This window comes from Arachis stenosperma, chromosome 2 (genome assembly GCF_014773155.1).
Source record: "Arachis stenosperma cultivar V10309 chromosome 2, arast.V10309.gnm1.PFL2, whole genome shotgun sequence".
Lineage (NCBI taxonomy): Eukaryota > Viridiplantae > Streptophyta > Magnoliopsida > Fabales > Fabaceae > Arachis > Arachis stenosperma.
The window spans coordinates 94,330,159-94,348,137 of NC_080378.1; the positions used below are offsets into that span (position 1 = coordinate 94,330,159).

The window sequence follows — 17,979 nt, forward strand, 5'->3', positions numbered from 1 at the left end:
GCACCGATTTCATACCCACCATCATCCCCTTCCACAAATCGGTGCCACCGATTTTCTTCATCTCTCACATAAATCGGTACCACCGATTTCCCCTACCTCAAATCGGTGCCACCGATTTCTTCCCCCTAAATGCCAAAAACTCACCGCCGCCATAACAGTGTAAATAACCTATAATCATCATATTCCCGCATTACACACACCCTAACATCATATCTAAAAAAATCAGCCCACACTTTATCCTCTAAAATAAAAATTCTAAATTTAGAAGATCCAAATTCAATATAAATTATATCGTACCTTCTCAAAATATATTAGTAAGTTTTTCAACAGATAATAATGTTGGTCATATTATTTTAATTACAAAAATAATATAATATTAGAATATAAAATAGTTCTAGATGAATTTAATAAAAACAATTCTTTATAATAGTTCCTTTTGTTATGATAATAAAAAAGATAATTTAAAGATAAATTTATCTCATGTTAAATTGTACTTGTTCAAATCCATTTAGTAAAAGAGTAAAAGAGTTTAAAGTTTTACTCGTGAATCATAAAAAATATCTACATTTTCAACTATTAATGTTGTGAATTTTTAAAAAATAAAATAAAATAAAATTCTAATATAAATATTTTAATTTAATAACAAACTATATATTAGTATTATTAATAAGTAATTGTCATCCGTTGAAAATAAATAAATAATTACTCATTGATTTTATTATTTTTAATATTAAAAATGGTTAAACATTTAAAATTTAATAGTCACTGTCAATTTTAAAAAGAATATTTATATATTATTACCAGCTTGATGAGTAGTGAGTTAGCATATAAATTTTATTGTTATTTTTTAATCTAACAAATTTATATTTTGAAATTAAATTAATTATTAATAAATATAATTTACAATAAATGATCATCATAATAGTTTTTTACAAAATTTTAAAAAATAAAGCACCATAATACATGATATATCTAAAGAATGACCATCTAAACATGCTAAAAATAATGAGTTTGAATAATATTAAAGTAATATTAGATTAGTTTATTAGGAACATATTCATGAAAAAAAAATTAAGGACATTTTAGAACAACCATACAAAAAGCCATTAAATATAGCGTACTAAATATGGTGTGGCACTAGACCAATAGTGAAGTAATAATCTCACCCTACAGATTGGAAACAATTTTTTGTCCAATAACTAGTCAGTATTTTATTTTTTTTAATTTTTCTTTCTCTATATACAATAACAATTTAAACAGTTAATATATATATATATATATATATATATATATATATATATATATATATATAGCTTTTTTCTAGTTAAAAAAAAGTTAATTTCCAAACAAAATAATATTAATTGGATAACAAAGAATTGCTAAATCACGTTTTCTAATTGTAATGATTAAGCGAAAAACCTTTCCGCCAAAATTATCCTTTTTTAAATCTATCAAATTAAGCATTAATGTAAGTCCTAATTTTCCTGTTCTTGATTCTATATGTTTATACAAATACTTTTCTATTATATAATAGTATAATACTAACCAGACACAAAAATTGTCATTGGCATTTGCGTTCTCTAATTATATTACAATAGAAAAACATTTCTTCTATTATCTTTTCCTTTTTTCTATTTATTTTAGTATCAATATGTCTCGATTTTCCTTCTCTCATCTCCATACAATGTTTTTTTTGGGTAAAAAACCATATTAAGCCAAATGAGTGAAAAAATAACGTAAATACGCCAAAGTGAAAATCGTTTCAGCAATAAGCCAAATCATATTTTTATATAATTCGAACCATGCTGGTTCGAATTTCATTTCTACATAATTCGAACCAGCTTGGTTCGAATTATACACAAACACATGCACACACGTAATTCGAACCAGCTTGGTTCGAATTACACACAAACACACGCACACACATAATTCGAACCAGCTTGGTTCGAATTACACATTAATAATTTATTTAAAAAAATTTATTAAAAATTTAATAATTTAAAAATTAAAAAATATATTTTTATTTCATACGTTAAAAAAAGCTAACAAAATATTTAATTACGAGACTTCTTTAAAATATTAATGAGCTATCAATTCGAATTTCATACAATACTTTTCTGTCCATTTTTAATAGTTCATGAATATTTTTTAATAAATTTTTTTAAATTATAGTACAAAAAATATTTTATCCTATGCAAAAAAATTAAAAAAAATTGCTTAAAAAATGTTAGGAGTACTATAAAAATTTGTAATGTTATAATAACTTAGGTAAATACATGCATGTACTCAAATTTTAAATAAAATACTCTACATAGTCAATAATAATTTAGAAATGAAAGAAAATATTTTATTCCATACAAAATAATTAAAAAATATATTTTATTCTATACAAAATAATTTTAAAAAATGGCTTAAAAGATGTTATGAGTACTATAAAAGTTTGTAATATTCTAGTGATTTAGGTAAATACATGATAACAATATTTTTTCTTTAATTTCTAAATTATTAGTGACTATGTGGAGTATTTCTTTAATGTCCTAAGTCATTAGGACATTACAAATTTTTATAGTACTTCTAACATCTTTTAAGCCATTTTTTAAATTATTTTGCATAGAATAAAATATTTTTTTGTTGTATAATTTAAATAAATTTATTAAAAAATATTCATGAGCTATCAAGAATGGGCAGAAGAGTATTGTATAGAATTCGAATTGCTCACCATATCATTTGAATCAGAGTAATTCGAACTTCCCTATGCGTAATTCGAATAATGTAATATCTCAGCATATAATTTAAATAATTTTATTAAAAAATTATCATGAATATTTTTTAATAAATTTATTTAAATTATATCATAAAAAAATATTTTATTCTATGCAAAATAATTTAAAAAATGGCTTAAAAAATGTTAGAAGTACTATAAAAATTTGTAATGTCCTAGTGACTTAAGACATTAAAGAAATACTCCACATAGTCACTAATAATTTAGAAATTAAAGAAAAAATATTTTTATCATGTATTTACCTAAATCACTAGAATATTACAAACTTTTATAGTACTCATAACATCTTTTAAGCCATTTTTTAAAATTATTTTGTATAGAATAAAATATATTTTTTAATTATTTTGTATGGAATAAAATATTTTCTTTCATTTCTAAATTATTACTGACTATGTAGAGTATTTTATTTAAAATTTGAGTACATGCATGTATTTACCTAAGTTATTATAACATTACAAATTTTTATAGTACTCCTAACATTTTTTAAGCAATCTTTTTTTATTTTTTTTGCATAGGATAAAATATTTTTTGTACTATAATTTAAAAAAATTTATTAAAAAATATTCATGAACTATTAAAAATGGACAGAAAAGTATTGTATGGAATTCGAATTGATAGCTCATTAATATTTTAAAGAAGTCTCGTAATTAAATATTTTGTTAGCTTTTTTTAACGTATGAAATAAAAATATATATTTTTTAATTTTTAAATTATTAATTTTTTTAATAAATTTTTTTAAATAAATTATTAATGTGTAATTCGAACCAAGCTGGTTCGAATTATGTGTGTGCGTGTGTTTGTGTGTAATTCGAACCAAGCTGGTTCGAATTACGTGTGTGCATGTGTTTGTGTATAATTCGAACCAAGCTGGTTCGAATTATGTAGAAATGAAATTCGAACCAGCATGATTCGAATTATATAAAAATATGATTTGGCTTATTGCTGAAACGATTTTCACTTTGGCGTATTTACGTTATTTTTTCACTCATTTGGCTTAATATGGTTTTTTACCCTTTTTTTTTTCTTTTATTATCGTCCTCCTCCTGCCTCCACCATAACGTTATATTATTTTAATAATATTATATCTTTTTTATTAGATTGAATATTATTAAGTATATACCATAAGAGCGATTTTTAATTCTAATAAAGAGAAATTAATATTACCAAATTCATATACTATTTGACTGCATTTGGTTTAGAGAAACACTCAAAATATGAGACACGAACACTAAAATACATAAACAAAAAAAAATTTCTTTGTATTTTATTTGATAATAAATTAAATACAAGATATACAAACTATTAGAAACCTTTTGTAAAATACTAATTTAACAATGAAAAATAAATTTGAGAATTTAATTGACAACCAAAATTACTCTTAAACTGTAAAAAAGTACATATAAAAAAACTGTAAGTATAAAATATGTTGTTTGAAAGTATCCTTTTTATCCTTTATGTATTGAAGTAGATATAAAAAAAAAAAAAAAAAAAAAAAAACATTTTTTTATTCTCTCTTCTTTCTGTGCTAATGTAGATTGCAGACTCAATCTTAATAGTATTTGTTGTCTATATATAGTTTAATGCTTAATAAATAATATTGTTTTTCATGTCTCTTGCCAATTTAATGTTTATTGTTAATTGCACTTAATTATTTATAATTATTATTTTATTTTTTATTTTTGTAAAACGACTAAATCAATAATGAAGATTAATATCCGAAGAACAAGTAAAAGAACAACATGAAGATTATTCAAGTCTATACCAAGCATTACACAATAGAAGAAATAGCAAGGGTGTATATTTTTCGGTCTAGTTTGAAGATTCGGTCCAAGTCTGAACATATTAGAGACTAGTCTGATATAATTTTATTGGGTTTAGGATCGGTTACGGGTCTCAAAAATAGACCCAGTCATTATTTAAAGGCGGGTCCAAGTCAAGGCTAATCCGATTTCATCCGATTCATGTGCACCCTAAAAAAAACTAAAAAAAGTATATATGTTTTAAATTAATTTTAATATTATGTTATATTAATTATAAGCTTATTTGTTTTATTTTTAATTATACATATTGAATTAGAAAATATATCAAAAAAGTATTAAATTAAAGGTGAGTTTTACCCAACCCCCTCTATTTCAACATGTAAATTACCCCTCGTAATGTGACATGCTTTAATTGGATGCTTAGTTTTAGTTTGAGTTAATTTAACTCAATAAGAGTTAATATGTTAACTAAAGTAGGGTAATTTTGTAATTAAATATTTTTATAAGAGGGATAAATATATAATTTCTATAAACATTAAAAAATAAAGTTATATTTTTATTATTGTGTAGAAATTCAATTTACCCGAGTCCCATTACGTTTGCGAAATTCAAAAAATCTTAAAATTTAAGAACGTGAAATCGATTATGATGGCTTTTTATGATGATAGTGTAGAAGGGAAAGACGAAAAAGAAGATGAAAATAATGATGATGATGATGATAATGATAGTGATGGTGATGATGATATGGGATTTTTGGATGGCATTGAAATTAAATTTGGAGGTATTTAATTACATAATCACCCACTTTAGGCTATAATTTAATTACTAATAATTTAACCATAGTTAACATAGCAACCAATTAAAAGATGACATGTCACAGAAGGTAAATTACATGTTATTATAGGAAGGATAGGCTAGAATTTACCTAAATTAAAATTTATAGATAAATTCAAGTTCTTGATAACAAATTTCTTCTTTATTTAAATAAGTGCATCATAAATAAGTTTCTTTAGAAATAAGTTTTTTTATAAATTATTGCTAAAGTTTTAAAAACTCGGTTTAAATATGGTATAATTATGTTCCGAAAATATTTAAGTTTCATCGGATTTAGAGTCAGATTAAAATCTAAAAAATAAATTTGATATATATTTGTGATTGAATCTAAATTAAAACAAACCTAATTTTACCCGATTCATGCACACCTTTAACATACAGGACCACTTTTAATACAAGATATTTCTCATCAAATTAGGAATTCAGAGGCTGCTGCATATTCTTTCAAGGTTGCATTATTCTTTCAAACACTCATTTTTCTTCCAACATGGTGTCAAATAAAGAAAAATGAGCGACGTTGCATTATTCTTTCAAAGAAAAATGATTTTTAGAGCAGTTTAAAAAAAACAAAAGAAGAAGAATGTTGTATACGATTGTTACCAAAAATAGTAGCCCTATTATTTGCAGAACAAAAAAACGTGGAATCATATCCCTGCTATGTAATTATGCAAAATATAAATGATTAAATGATTAATAACCTATAAAAATATCATTTATACTTGAAATATAAATTTATGCGTATAGTCTGGTTGCTGTGATGAGCGAACACTAAAATTCACGAATATATACCAATAAATGTATCGAATCGTATTAAGTAATATTACGATAAGTGAATATCGTTTTTACGAGAATTAATGAATTAAGTAAACAATGATTAATTGATTATTTTAATTAGATAAATTTAAAACTTGATTGAGGAGAATTAAGTGTCAAAACAGAGAACTAACAAAAAGTAAATTATGAATGATTAGAAGAAAATAATATAAATGAATGTGTTAAGATTTTAGAAATGTTTAAGATTTAAGATAAACACTTTTTGCTATCTACTTTAATCATGTAAAGATGTATTCATGCCAAACCATAAATAACTAAATCTCAATTCTTTGATAATTAAATTTCTCTTAACTTAATCAATCGTCAATACCTTGATTAATTAACTATGATAAGAGGTAAACATGATTCCTGATTTAAAGTCATACAATTCTTAAAGATTTATCCTAGTTAATTTTGTATCACTTATTAAGAGTAGTTTTAGACACTTGAAGAATTATAAAAAGAAGTTTCAAACTGATTCAGTGATTAACTTTTTTAAGATAATAAAAAAATTCAAGTTAATTAAAAATTATTTTTTAATACATTCTAATCTTTAATATGAAAAATAGAACTTGCTTCTTAAATAAAATATCAATACATTAATTAAAACGGAAAAGCTCTGCATACAAGCCATTAGGGCTTGTATGCTCTACAAGTACATGAAACAAATACGCGCTGCTCCACGTACGTTGATTACACGCGCTATATAACATCCCGCGTATATCTAACTACCAAATTTAAAATATTTGTTTCCTTCTTCGTTTTCGATATTTTGAGATTTGGTTGTTCTTCTTCTCGCGCGTCTTCCCTCCTTCTTCTCCATCGTTCTTTTGCTGTCCTTTTCTCACTGGTATGTTCTTCGTTTACATTACCTTTTTCTCTCTCTGCAACTCGACCTTCGTTTTCTATTTTGATTTGTTGTTTTCTGAAATCAAAGTTTGAACTCATTTTGAAGATAATGGATCATTCAACCTCTGATTGTCAGCTGAATCCAGGCGAAGTGGATTATGAGTTTGAATTTAACGAATTTTCTGAGGTTTGATTTACATACGATTAGTATGATTTTTCTTTCAGTAATTGGTATAGCATTGTGTAGTTGAAAAATTGCTGAACATTGACTGTGAAAGTAACACGTTAACATGAATCTGTTTATTCAATGTATTAGTTGTGACTAATTACCTGGAATTTATAGCAGACGCTCGGGTGTAGATCAATTCTTCTTTGGGTGTATTTTAGCTAGAAGTGTGGGTGTATCTACACTTTACTGATTTTTTGTTATTTTAATTGAGTTGTTGTTGTTCAGGTGTATTATATCAGACACGATTGGGTGTGTTTTTAGTTTTTGACATGGTGTATTCTGCAGCCTGAGTATTTACAGTTTATGGCTTTAAAGGTCATTCTGTAGTTGAGTTGTTGCGGCTCGGGTGTATCATATTAGACATAATTGGGTGTATTTGAATCATATCTATGGGTGTATTTCAGTCTGACACGGTGTATTGTGCAGCCTCTCTCAGTTGTTGATGACGAGCTTGTTCCGAAGGTCGGAATGACCTTTACCACCCTTGAAGATGCTGGAAAATTTTACAGGGACTATGCCAAGGCTGCAGGTTTCTCTACAAGAGTTCGGTGCACAAATAGGAATGGAAACGAGATTAAGAATCAACTGATTACATGTAGTAGAGAGGGAAAATGGAAATCTAAAATATCTCCGACCGAGAAGACCAATCCGACAGCCGGTCTAAACTGTCCTGCAAGAATTTATATACACACATTGAAGGATGTCGGTGCTTGGATCATTTCAAAGGTTGTGCTGGATCATTCACACCCCTGCTGTCCAAGCAAAGCAGAGATGCTCAAACAGCACAGGGAACTAAGCATGTCCATTTGTCGTACGATAGAGAATAACGAGGAGGCTGGTATCAGACCAAGCAAAACATACCAATCATTTGTTGCTGCTGCCGGGGGTCACTGCGAGTTAAACTTTATCGAAAAGGACGTGAGGAATTACATTACCAGGGAAGTGCGGAATGTTTCTGAACAAGAAGATGCAAAGGAATTTGGGAAATATTTCTTAAGAATGAAAGAGAAGAATCCGAATTTCTTTTTTGAGCTCGAACTTGAGGAGGATCAATCGATTAAGCTGGCTTTTTGGGCCGATGCCAGAAGCAGAGCCGCCTTTGAGTATTTTGGAGACGTCATTTCATTCGACACCACCTACAATACAAACAGGTAACAAACTGTCCCTGTTTATGATGCTAAATTAATTTATTTTTACGAATCCGCAGCAGAGGTGTATATTGGCTGTTTCATTGGGTGTATTCGAAGCATTTGTTAGGGTGTACCTAATTATTTTGCATTCTGGACCATGGTAATTTGTTTCAGGTATAATTTGGTCTGTGGTTCTTTTGTCGGGGTGAATCACCACGGTCAGTCAACACTTCTCGGATGCTCTTTGATGAGCGGATAATTTGTACGCTTTTTGGCATTGTTTTTAGTATGTTTTTAGTATGATCTAGTTAGTTTTTAGTATATTTTTATTAGTTTTTAGTTAAAATTCACTTTTCTGGACTTTACTATGAGTTTGTGTATTTTTCTGTGATTTCAGGTATTTTCTGGCTGAAATTGAGGGACCTGAGCAAAAATCTGATTCAGAGACTGAAAAGGACTGCAGATGCTGTTGGATTCTGACCTCCCTGCACTCAAAGTGGATTTTCTGGAGCTACAGAAGCCCAATTGGCACGCTCTCAACGGCGTTGGAAAGTAGACATCCTGGGATTTCCAGCAATATATGATAGTCCATACTTTGCCCAAGATTTGATGGCCCAAACCGGCGTTCAAAGTCACCTTCAGATTTCCCAGCGTTAAACGCCGGAACTGGCACCTAAATGGGAGTTAAACGCCCAAACTGGCATAAAAGCTGGCGTTTAACTCCAAGAAGAGTCTCTACACGAAAATGCTTCAATGCTCAGCCCAAGCACACACCAAATGGGCCCGGAAGTGGATTTTTATGTCATTTACTCATCTCTGTACACCCTAGGCTACTAGTTCTCTATATATAGGACCTTTTTCTATTGTATTTTCATCTTGGTTTTTCTGGTTCCCTCTCTGGGGCCGAAGCCAATGATCACTCTTGTTCTTATGTATTTTCAACGGTGGAGTTTCTACACACCATAGATTAAGGTGTGGAGCTCTGCTGTACCTCGAGTATTAATGCAATTACTATTGTTCTTCTATTCAATTCCGCTCATTCTTTGTCCAAGATATCACTTGCTCTTCAACTTGATGAATGTGATGATCTGTGACACTCATCATCATTCTCACCTATGAATGTGTGACTGACAACCACCTCCGTTCTACCTTAGATTGGGTGAATATCTCTTCGATTCCTGATACACGATGCATGGTTGATCGCCTGACAACCGAGCGCTCGCCTGACAAACGAGCCAGCCATTCCGTGAGATCAGAGTCTTCGTGGTATAGGCAAGAACTGATGGCTGCATTCAAGAGAATCCGGAAGGTCTAACCTTGTCTGTGGTATTCTGAGTAGGATTCAATGATTGAATGACTGTGACGTGCTTCAAACTCCTGAGGGCGGGGCGTTAGTGACAGACGCAAAAGAATCACTGGATTCTATTCCGGCCTGATTGAGAACCGACAGATGGATAGCCGTGCCGTGACAGGGTGCGTTGAACATTTCCACTGAGAGGATGGGAGGTAGCCACTGACAACGGTGAAACCCTTGCATAAGCTTGCCATGGAAAGGAGTAAGAAGGATTGGATGAAGACAGTAGGAAAGCAGAGAGACGGAAGGGAAGGCATCTTCATACGCTTATCTGAAGCTCTCACCAATGATATACATAAGTATCTCTATCTTTATCTTTATGTTTTATCCATTCATCATCTATACCCATTTGAGTCTGCCTGACTAAGATTTACAAGGTGACCATAGCTTGCTTCATACCAACAATCTCCGTGGGATCGACCCTTACTCGCGTAAGGTTTATTACTTGGACGACCCAGTGCACTTGCTGGTTAGTTGTGCGGAGTTGTGTTTATGCCATGGTATTGAGCACCAAGTCTTTGGAGCCATTACTAGGGATTATTTGAGTTGTAGTGATCACAATTTCGTGCACCACTCTTTGATGAAGAACGAAGAAATTGAATCATTCAAATGGTTATTTCAATGCTGGCTTCGTTGCATGGGAGGAAACGCTCCGATAGGGTTTCTCACCGATCAGTGCGCATCAATGAAAAGGGCTTTAGGGGCCTGTATGCCAACAACAGTTCACCGCTGGTGTATTTGGCACATCATGAAGAAGATTCCAAGCAAATTAAACGGGTACAAGGGACATGCGGATATCGAACAAGAAATGAGCCATGTTGTTTGGAACTCTCATAGCAAAGACTCATTCGATAGGAATTGGAACGATTTTCTGCTAAATTTTGGTCTTGCGGACAACAAGTGGCTTTCAGATAATGTGTTTTTAAAATCTGCAGCAGAGGTGTAAATTGTATGTTCTCTCGGGTGTATTTTACAATTTGTGTTTGGGTGTATTATGCAGATCTGTACGGAGACCGTCACATATGGGTTCCTATCTATCTGGATCACCACTTCTGGGCAGGGATGATAAGCACACAAAGGAGCGAGAGCATGCATTCATTTTTTAACAAGTACATCACCCGGAACAGCTCGCTTATTCAGTTCGTCAAACAATACGATAATTGCCTCGGAAACAAGGAGCACGCAGAGAGAGAATCAGACGCTGCAGATTTTCATACGGTCATACCGTGTGCAACCAAATCCTCCATTGAAGCTCAGTTTCAAGATGCGTACACTCATGCAAAGTTTAGGGAAGTCCAAGCGCAATTCAGAGGAAAGGCGAATTGCATCACCAGATTAAAGAATTCCGCTCTAGACTATTCAATATACGAAGTTGGAGAACAAGTTTCCAGCTCAATATTCAACAAGTTCGCTGTTACCTACGACTCAGTCGCAGCCGAGGTAAAATGCCAATGCTTATTATTCGAGTCGAGAGGGATACTGTGCCGTCACGCACTAAGCGTGTTAAGCTTCGAACAAGTAAGCCAAGTGTCCCCTAGATATATACTGGAACGATGGAGCAAGAAGGTAAAGAGACGACACACACACATCAAGAGCAGCCACGACGAGCCACTAATTGAGCCAAGAAGCAAGAGGTTCGACCAATTGGTTTTTCGTTCGCAAAATATTTGCGAATTTGCCTCCGAATCGGAGGAGCTGACTGCAATTCTACACCGTACGTACGATAACGTCATGGCCGAGATGGAAGCATTAAAAGTCAAAAGGAAGGGGAGATCTTCTTTATCCCACGAAGACGGCAACTTGGAATCCGTTAACGAGCTTCAAAGCCCGCCAAGGATTCAAACAAGAGGACGTCCAAAAAACAGGCTAGGTTCAAAGCTAGAGAAACAGATTGCAAATGCCACAAAGAAGAAGAAGACGAAAGTTTTAAGCGAGGTACAAGGAAATGTTCTTTAATTTTGTGGCAATTGAGTTTATTTTTGTCGTTAATAGTTTAGCTAATGTGTGAGTGTTATATTCAGATAAACGTGTTTAATGCTGCATCAGCGGCGCATTCAAATTCCAACCAATATCAAGGACACGTTATGAATTATCAGCTCAGGGTACCAGCGGCAGGGGATAACTCTTTGGGTGTATAGTTTTATAGAATACGGGTGTAAAAGCTCTGTTTCTTTTGGGTGTATTTTTGTTAATTCACAATTTACATATAGACACATATATAGATACATATAGAACAAAAGCTGTAAAAATTCGCAGGTTATGGGTGTATATTTCATTTGATGTTTTTCTTCATATTTTAGTACATGTAATTCATACATTTTGAGTACAACGCAGACAGTTGGGTGTATAGTTTACGCAATCTTGGGTGTATTATTAGACTTGCGTTGGGTGTAACAGTTTATAATTTGCGTTCACCACCTGTAATACAGTTTTTAAATACATCACAGACAGTTTACCAGCACAGATAGTTTAACTATGGGAAAAAATATACATGGAATAGAAGTTGTTGATAATTGGCAAATATTTACATCATTTGTTTAAATTACAAACTACGCAGCAGTTGGATTACCCAATTTCTATATCAGCAGAATTAATCTGACAAAACGGACTCAATAATACAGAGGATGGCTTCGACAGCCTTATAGCACTACTCTCTCTAATTGCCCGATCTCTCTGTTTATTCATCTCACTGAATAGTATCCGGGAAGCATACTCCACTCTATAGTGGTCCACCTCCTCCTACAATTAAAAGGTATATTCTGTTTAAACAGCAATATTAATTCAGTAAAGTAATACAGAGTTATATAGTTCTAAAGACAGTTACCTGTGGCCAATTATCCCATTCATACTTCCCCTTTTTGATGTTTTCCGGCTCAATTAACTCAAGCCACTTCATAACGTAGATAGCGCAGTCATAGCTGAAAACGAAGAAAATAAATTACAAATCTCATTTAGGAAAGTTTAATGTTCAGACTCACAAATTTATACCTTGTTTTTTGCCCTGATATTTTAACATATGATGCTTTAATTTCCTTTTCCTTCTCGCCTTTCTCCAGAGGTTTCCCGCCGGCATATGTTATCAATCTTGAAAATACATATCCCTTAAATACCAAAACAAATCATTTAATACACCCGAATGAATGCACAGGATACACCCAACTGAATATAGAATATACACCCAACACAAGCTTCGAAATAGACCTATCTATTAAAGTAAAGAAGACAGATGCAACTTACAGTGAATTTATTAATGTCCTTTCTCTCATCGCTTGGAGCTTTTTTGTGTAGCGGGTCAAGTATTTGACATTTCCGCTTTGTTGTATTTATTAGCCATAACCACCAATTTCCCGAGTGGCAAACAGGAGCAAAAATCTGAAGGATTGCCACATTTCAACAGTGTGTTATTTTATTTGGCATATAAGTAAATAAATAAGCGTACTAACAAATTTAGCAAACGAAAACTTACATATGGATGCGAACTTAATTTTTTTTCTATCTATGAAGTGAATGAAACTCGGGTAGGCTTCCACCCTGAATTTCTTTTTCGTTTTTGGGGATATGAATTGCGAAACAAGAATTAATGCAGAAAATACACAACTTACACCCAATCGAACCCAAAAAATACACCCAAATTAATGCAGAAAATACACCCAAAGTTCGTAGAAGTAACACTTACCACAATATCGGGGGGAGACAGTATATTTGTTCCTGAAACCTCTTTTCATTTTTCTAGTTTAGGATGAGGCAGATGGCAGATACAATCTAGAAATATATGCCGAAATCAATTTTACATTAATAAACATTGCAGTTTACTTTGGTGTAAAAACATTAATGTTAGTCTAATATTACCTGACATTCTATATCACTTTTTGCCTGGAGGGATGCAAGGTGCGATCTGATCAAAATGTATTCTCCTTTGCCAATCAGATTGCAAATCTCCTCATACTCGTCAGTATTGCCATTTGCGTCTTCCTTCAGTCTCGTCCCCCAGATGTAGCACTTTTGTTTCATATCATCTGTAATTTGATTTATTCCCCCTGGAGTTTCAAACTTTGCAGAACTTTCTCCCCCAGTCTCCCTCTGAATTTGTGGACTTTCATTTGTTTCCTTCGCCGCATTGTTTGCTAATTTTTGGACCAAAGTGTCTAATTGTTCTAGCATACTTGCAGTTTCTGGAGATTTTTCCCTTTCTGTCTCCTGTGTTGACGCCCCCTCCTGGCTTGAATCAGTCAGTCCAAGGCTGAATGATGGCATCCCTGAATCTGTTTTAGGAACATAGGTTGCTGTCCGTGCCATCATCAACAGGGCAGCAGCGTCTTCTGCGGCTGGATGACTGCGTCATGATGTATAAGAATAGGAGTAAGAATAATAATATACGAATGATAAGCAAAGATTGATTTTAGTCTGATGAACTTACATTTTAGTTGGAGCTGGGGGAAGCGTGGGTGTGGTTTCTTGAAGTTGCTTGGGGGATTCAGGAGTGCTGCACAGTTACACAAAATTAATCATAGCGTAAAGAAAAAATTGATCAGGAACAATATACACCCAAATTGTTAGCAAATATACACCCAAACCCTAAACAAATATACACCCAATACTATTTCTTACGTTTTTGTAGTCCCTTCAATCCGTAGCATAGGGGTTGGTTCGAAATCTGTCTCAGGGGTTGTTTGGGATGCCGGCACAAAAACCTGGATCGGGACTCTAAACAAGAAGAAAAATGAAAGGTTAACAACGCCTTTGAAAATAATAAGGTTATAAGGTTGAAATATTCTTGGAAAACTCACATTGCAAGCGCTTCCGATGGTGTTTGTTCCCTCACAACCATCATATTTGAGTCAGTCGGACTCAACCTAAAATAACCCAAAAAAGGTAAAAAATACACCCAAACAATTCAAAAAGAAGACAGGCTTTGTTTTTTGAGAACTTACATAGTTGCAGTTTTTGCTTTTTTTTGCTGCCTTTTTTTTCTTGAATAAAATAATAAAGGGCTTTTTTTCTAAAAAAAATATATACAGAATTAGAAGTAGAAGGTAATAGAAGAACAAAAGTAACGGTTATTTGAAAGAGAAATTACATGCTCTGCGATGGCTGGTTTACGCTACTCTGTTCTGTGCGTCCTTGAGAGGAAGGATCATCACTTCCCAAGTTCACAGCCGGTAGTCTAAACAGATTTCATGTTATTCAGACAAAATAAGATACAGGTATAAAATACACCCAAATGAATGCACAAGATACAACCAACCGAATGGACAATATACACCCAACAAAACAAACGAAATATCCCTAGTAAACAACATACACCCAACTTGATCCACAAAATAAACCCAAATGGTTCCACAAAATACATCCAAATCATGATAACAAGATTTTATTAAATAATAAAGCTTCTTACGTTTCAGAGGACACATAGCGACCTTCTGTCGATCGCAGGTCAGCTAGGTTCTCCCTGCGAAACAAGATACAATTATTAGCAAACAAAACAGACAAAAATCTCAAATACACAGCCCCGCAAGACATACCCCTCCGCAGCAGATTTATCAACGTTTCCCCTTAGCCATTCATCGATTTCGTCACTTGATATTTCATATCTCTCACTACATTCATAAAATAAGATGTTAACAAAAATAATTACGATGATAGACCGTAATATAGCTTACGAGATACTATACCCATCAAAGTATTGATCTTCTTCAGGAGGTGAATCCTCCACAACAACTTTTTTCTTTTCTTGTTGTGTTCTGGGTGGAAAAAAAAGAATACCAATCAGAAATAAAAAATTAATTTTATCACATAATATTAATGAAAGAAGTGCTTACTCTTTTGGTGTTGTTTTTGGTTTTTTCTTTTTCTTCTCCTTCTCCGCAGGTGATGATTCTTCACTCCTATAAGTTAATAATAGACACTTCAATTAATACACGAAATCTTTATAATGAAGCCAAAAGAAAGGAGTAATAATTTCAGGACATTACTCATCACTTGGTTCAGATTCAGATTCTGAATCAGAATCTGACTCCTCTTGCCTCTGCTTTCTTTTTCTGGAGTCCATTCTGGAAGGCAAACAATCATCATTTAGAAAATACTAAAAATACACCCAAACGAATTCACAAGATACACCTAACTGAATATTAAATATACACCCAACGCAGCAAACGAAACACACGCTGCTTAATAAACTACATACACCCAACGTGATCAAACAAAATACACCCAACTCGAAAAAGAAATTACACCCAAGTATGGTTCTTACTTTTTCCCCTTTTTGCTGGGGTGTTTTCTTCCTGAATCCTCTGAGTCTTCTTGAGCCTCAGACTCAGAGGTAGAAGTGTCACTGTCAGTAGTTTCTGTCTCCGAAGACGAAGTTGGACTCGCCTTCCTTTTTTTTGTTTTTTTGATTTCTTGTTTTTTTTCTTTTTTTTCTTTTTTTTTCATTTTTTCTCTTGTCTCTGCGATCTTCAGAATCCCCTGAACTGAGATATTTTAGTTAGCAGCATTCAGGTAAATAAAATACACCCAACTTATTATGTTTACTTACCAAAATTTCCTGTCTTTCTGCAGACATTCTTTCCACCACTGCTCCTTAGTCCAGTTGGCAATCCAGGGCTTTGGTGGTCTTTGAGTCCTGTTTTTGCCTTTGTTTTTTGAAAGATGAAAGTAGATTATCATGAGGGCGAAGAGGCAGCCATTAATTGATTTCTTCTTCTTCTCCTGGTAGTCTGTGATGCCCTTGACCATGAAGGTCAAAACATGCCCCCCCAGTTTCTCTCTGATATGCCGTCCATCTTAAAAATTGGGGCCAGGTGCACGGGCGATATTTTGTTTATCGTCGTTGGCAAAAGGAACGCCATCTGTATGTAGAGGATGAATATCCTCTTGAACATCAGGCGTTCCTCTTCGTTGCCAACGCCGATTTCCATCATTTCATCAGTAAGACTTTTGAGGGTCTTACCCTAGAATCTTCTATAAATTATTTTGTCATCATCAGAAAGTTTCTTATACTCAACTTTCTCAGAAAATAGATCTCCTACAAAAAGGAAGACAACAAAGTATCCAAGTCAGTTCAAAAACACCCAAGCATCAACTTATATAGACCCAAGCAACAACTTAATATACACCTATAATTTTAAGCTAGTTACCTGTTACATTGATGCCAAGTGCATGACCTATTTTTCTTGGTGTTATTTGGAAAGAACCATATCCTGTCTTCAGTCTGTTCTCCCTAAGTTTGAAGTTGTTTGCCAGCTCCCTTAAGAGTTGGTAATCCACCCTTAGTGGTGGGATGTGCATCAACCCACCGAATCCAAGATCCCTCACAATTGCCTTCTTCTCCTCAGTCATGTTTCTGAACTTATCACTCAGGAGATGTGTGGCACACTTAAGGTCTTTTGTTTGGTTTCTTGCTGCCATTTTCTCTGAAACAAACAATACACCCAAAGATAACAGTAAGATACACCCATATATATATGAGTCAGATACACCCATTAATAACAATAAGATACACCCATTGATAACAGTAAGATACACCCATATATATGATTCAGATACACCCAAAGATATCAGCAAGATACACCCATTGATAACAGTGAGATACACCCATAGATATTATTCAGATACATGCGTATAGATATTAGTCAGATCACTCAACCATGCTTCAATATCAAACCACATTACAAGGTTAAGCAGTATACACCCCCGAATCTACGGAATAAACCCCCAAAAATCAACAACAATAACAGGAGAACTTAGAACAACAACGTAGAACGACGTAGAACTTAGAAGAACGACGTAGAACTTAGAACATTGTAACAAAGAAGCAAGAATAATAGTAAACCCTAGAAGAACGACGTAGAAGAAAAGTAAAATATACAGGAATCTTAATGAACTTACGTTGAGTATTGTTGCTTTGTTTTCTCTTCAGATTCTTCACGGAGAGTTTGATGGTGTTTTGATGGAGGTTTCGAAGAACGATTTGTATATTTTGAACTTTGATTTTCGCTCGAAAATGGGAGGGTTTCCTTGTTTTCGAAGTGCCTTGAGAAATGGAAGAAGTGGAAGAAGTGGAAGAGTCTGCCATACGTAACCGTTTGAGTGTTGAGTGCGTGACTTTGACGCGCCATGTTATCTCTTTTGGTGCGCGTGATTTCTCTTTGGGCTGGGCCAACTTGTATGCTTGTAGGCTTGTATGTGTAGCAGGCCCGGTTGCTTATAATTAGGAGTGAAAACATACT

General features: G+C 33.1%; 1 long non-coding RNA gene across 1 annotated transcript; it reads right to left on the reverse strand.

The window, feature by feature from the left end:
• Positions 1 to 12,266: 12,266 nt before the first annotated feature.
• LOC130958802 (uncharacterized) lies at positions 12,267 to 13,316 on the reverse strand. Its single transcript, XR_009077911.1, has 5 exons — positions 13,218 to 13,316; positions 12,989 to 13,123; positions 12,740 to 12,852; positions 12,576 to 12,669; positions 12,267 to 12,490 (listed from the first exon to the last, which is right to left on the reverse strand). It is a non-coding gene; the product is annotated as an uncharacterized LOC130958802 (long non-coding RNA).
• Between the last annotated feature and the right edge of the window lie 4,663 nt (positions 13,317 to 17,979).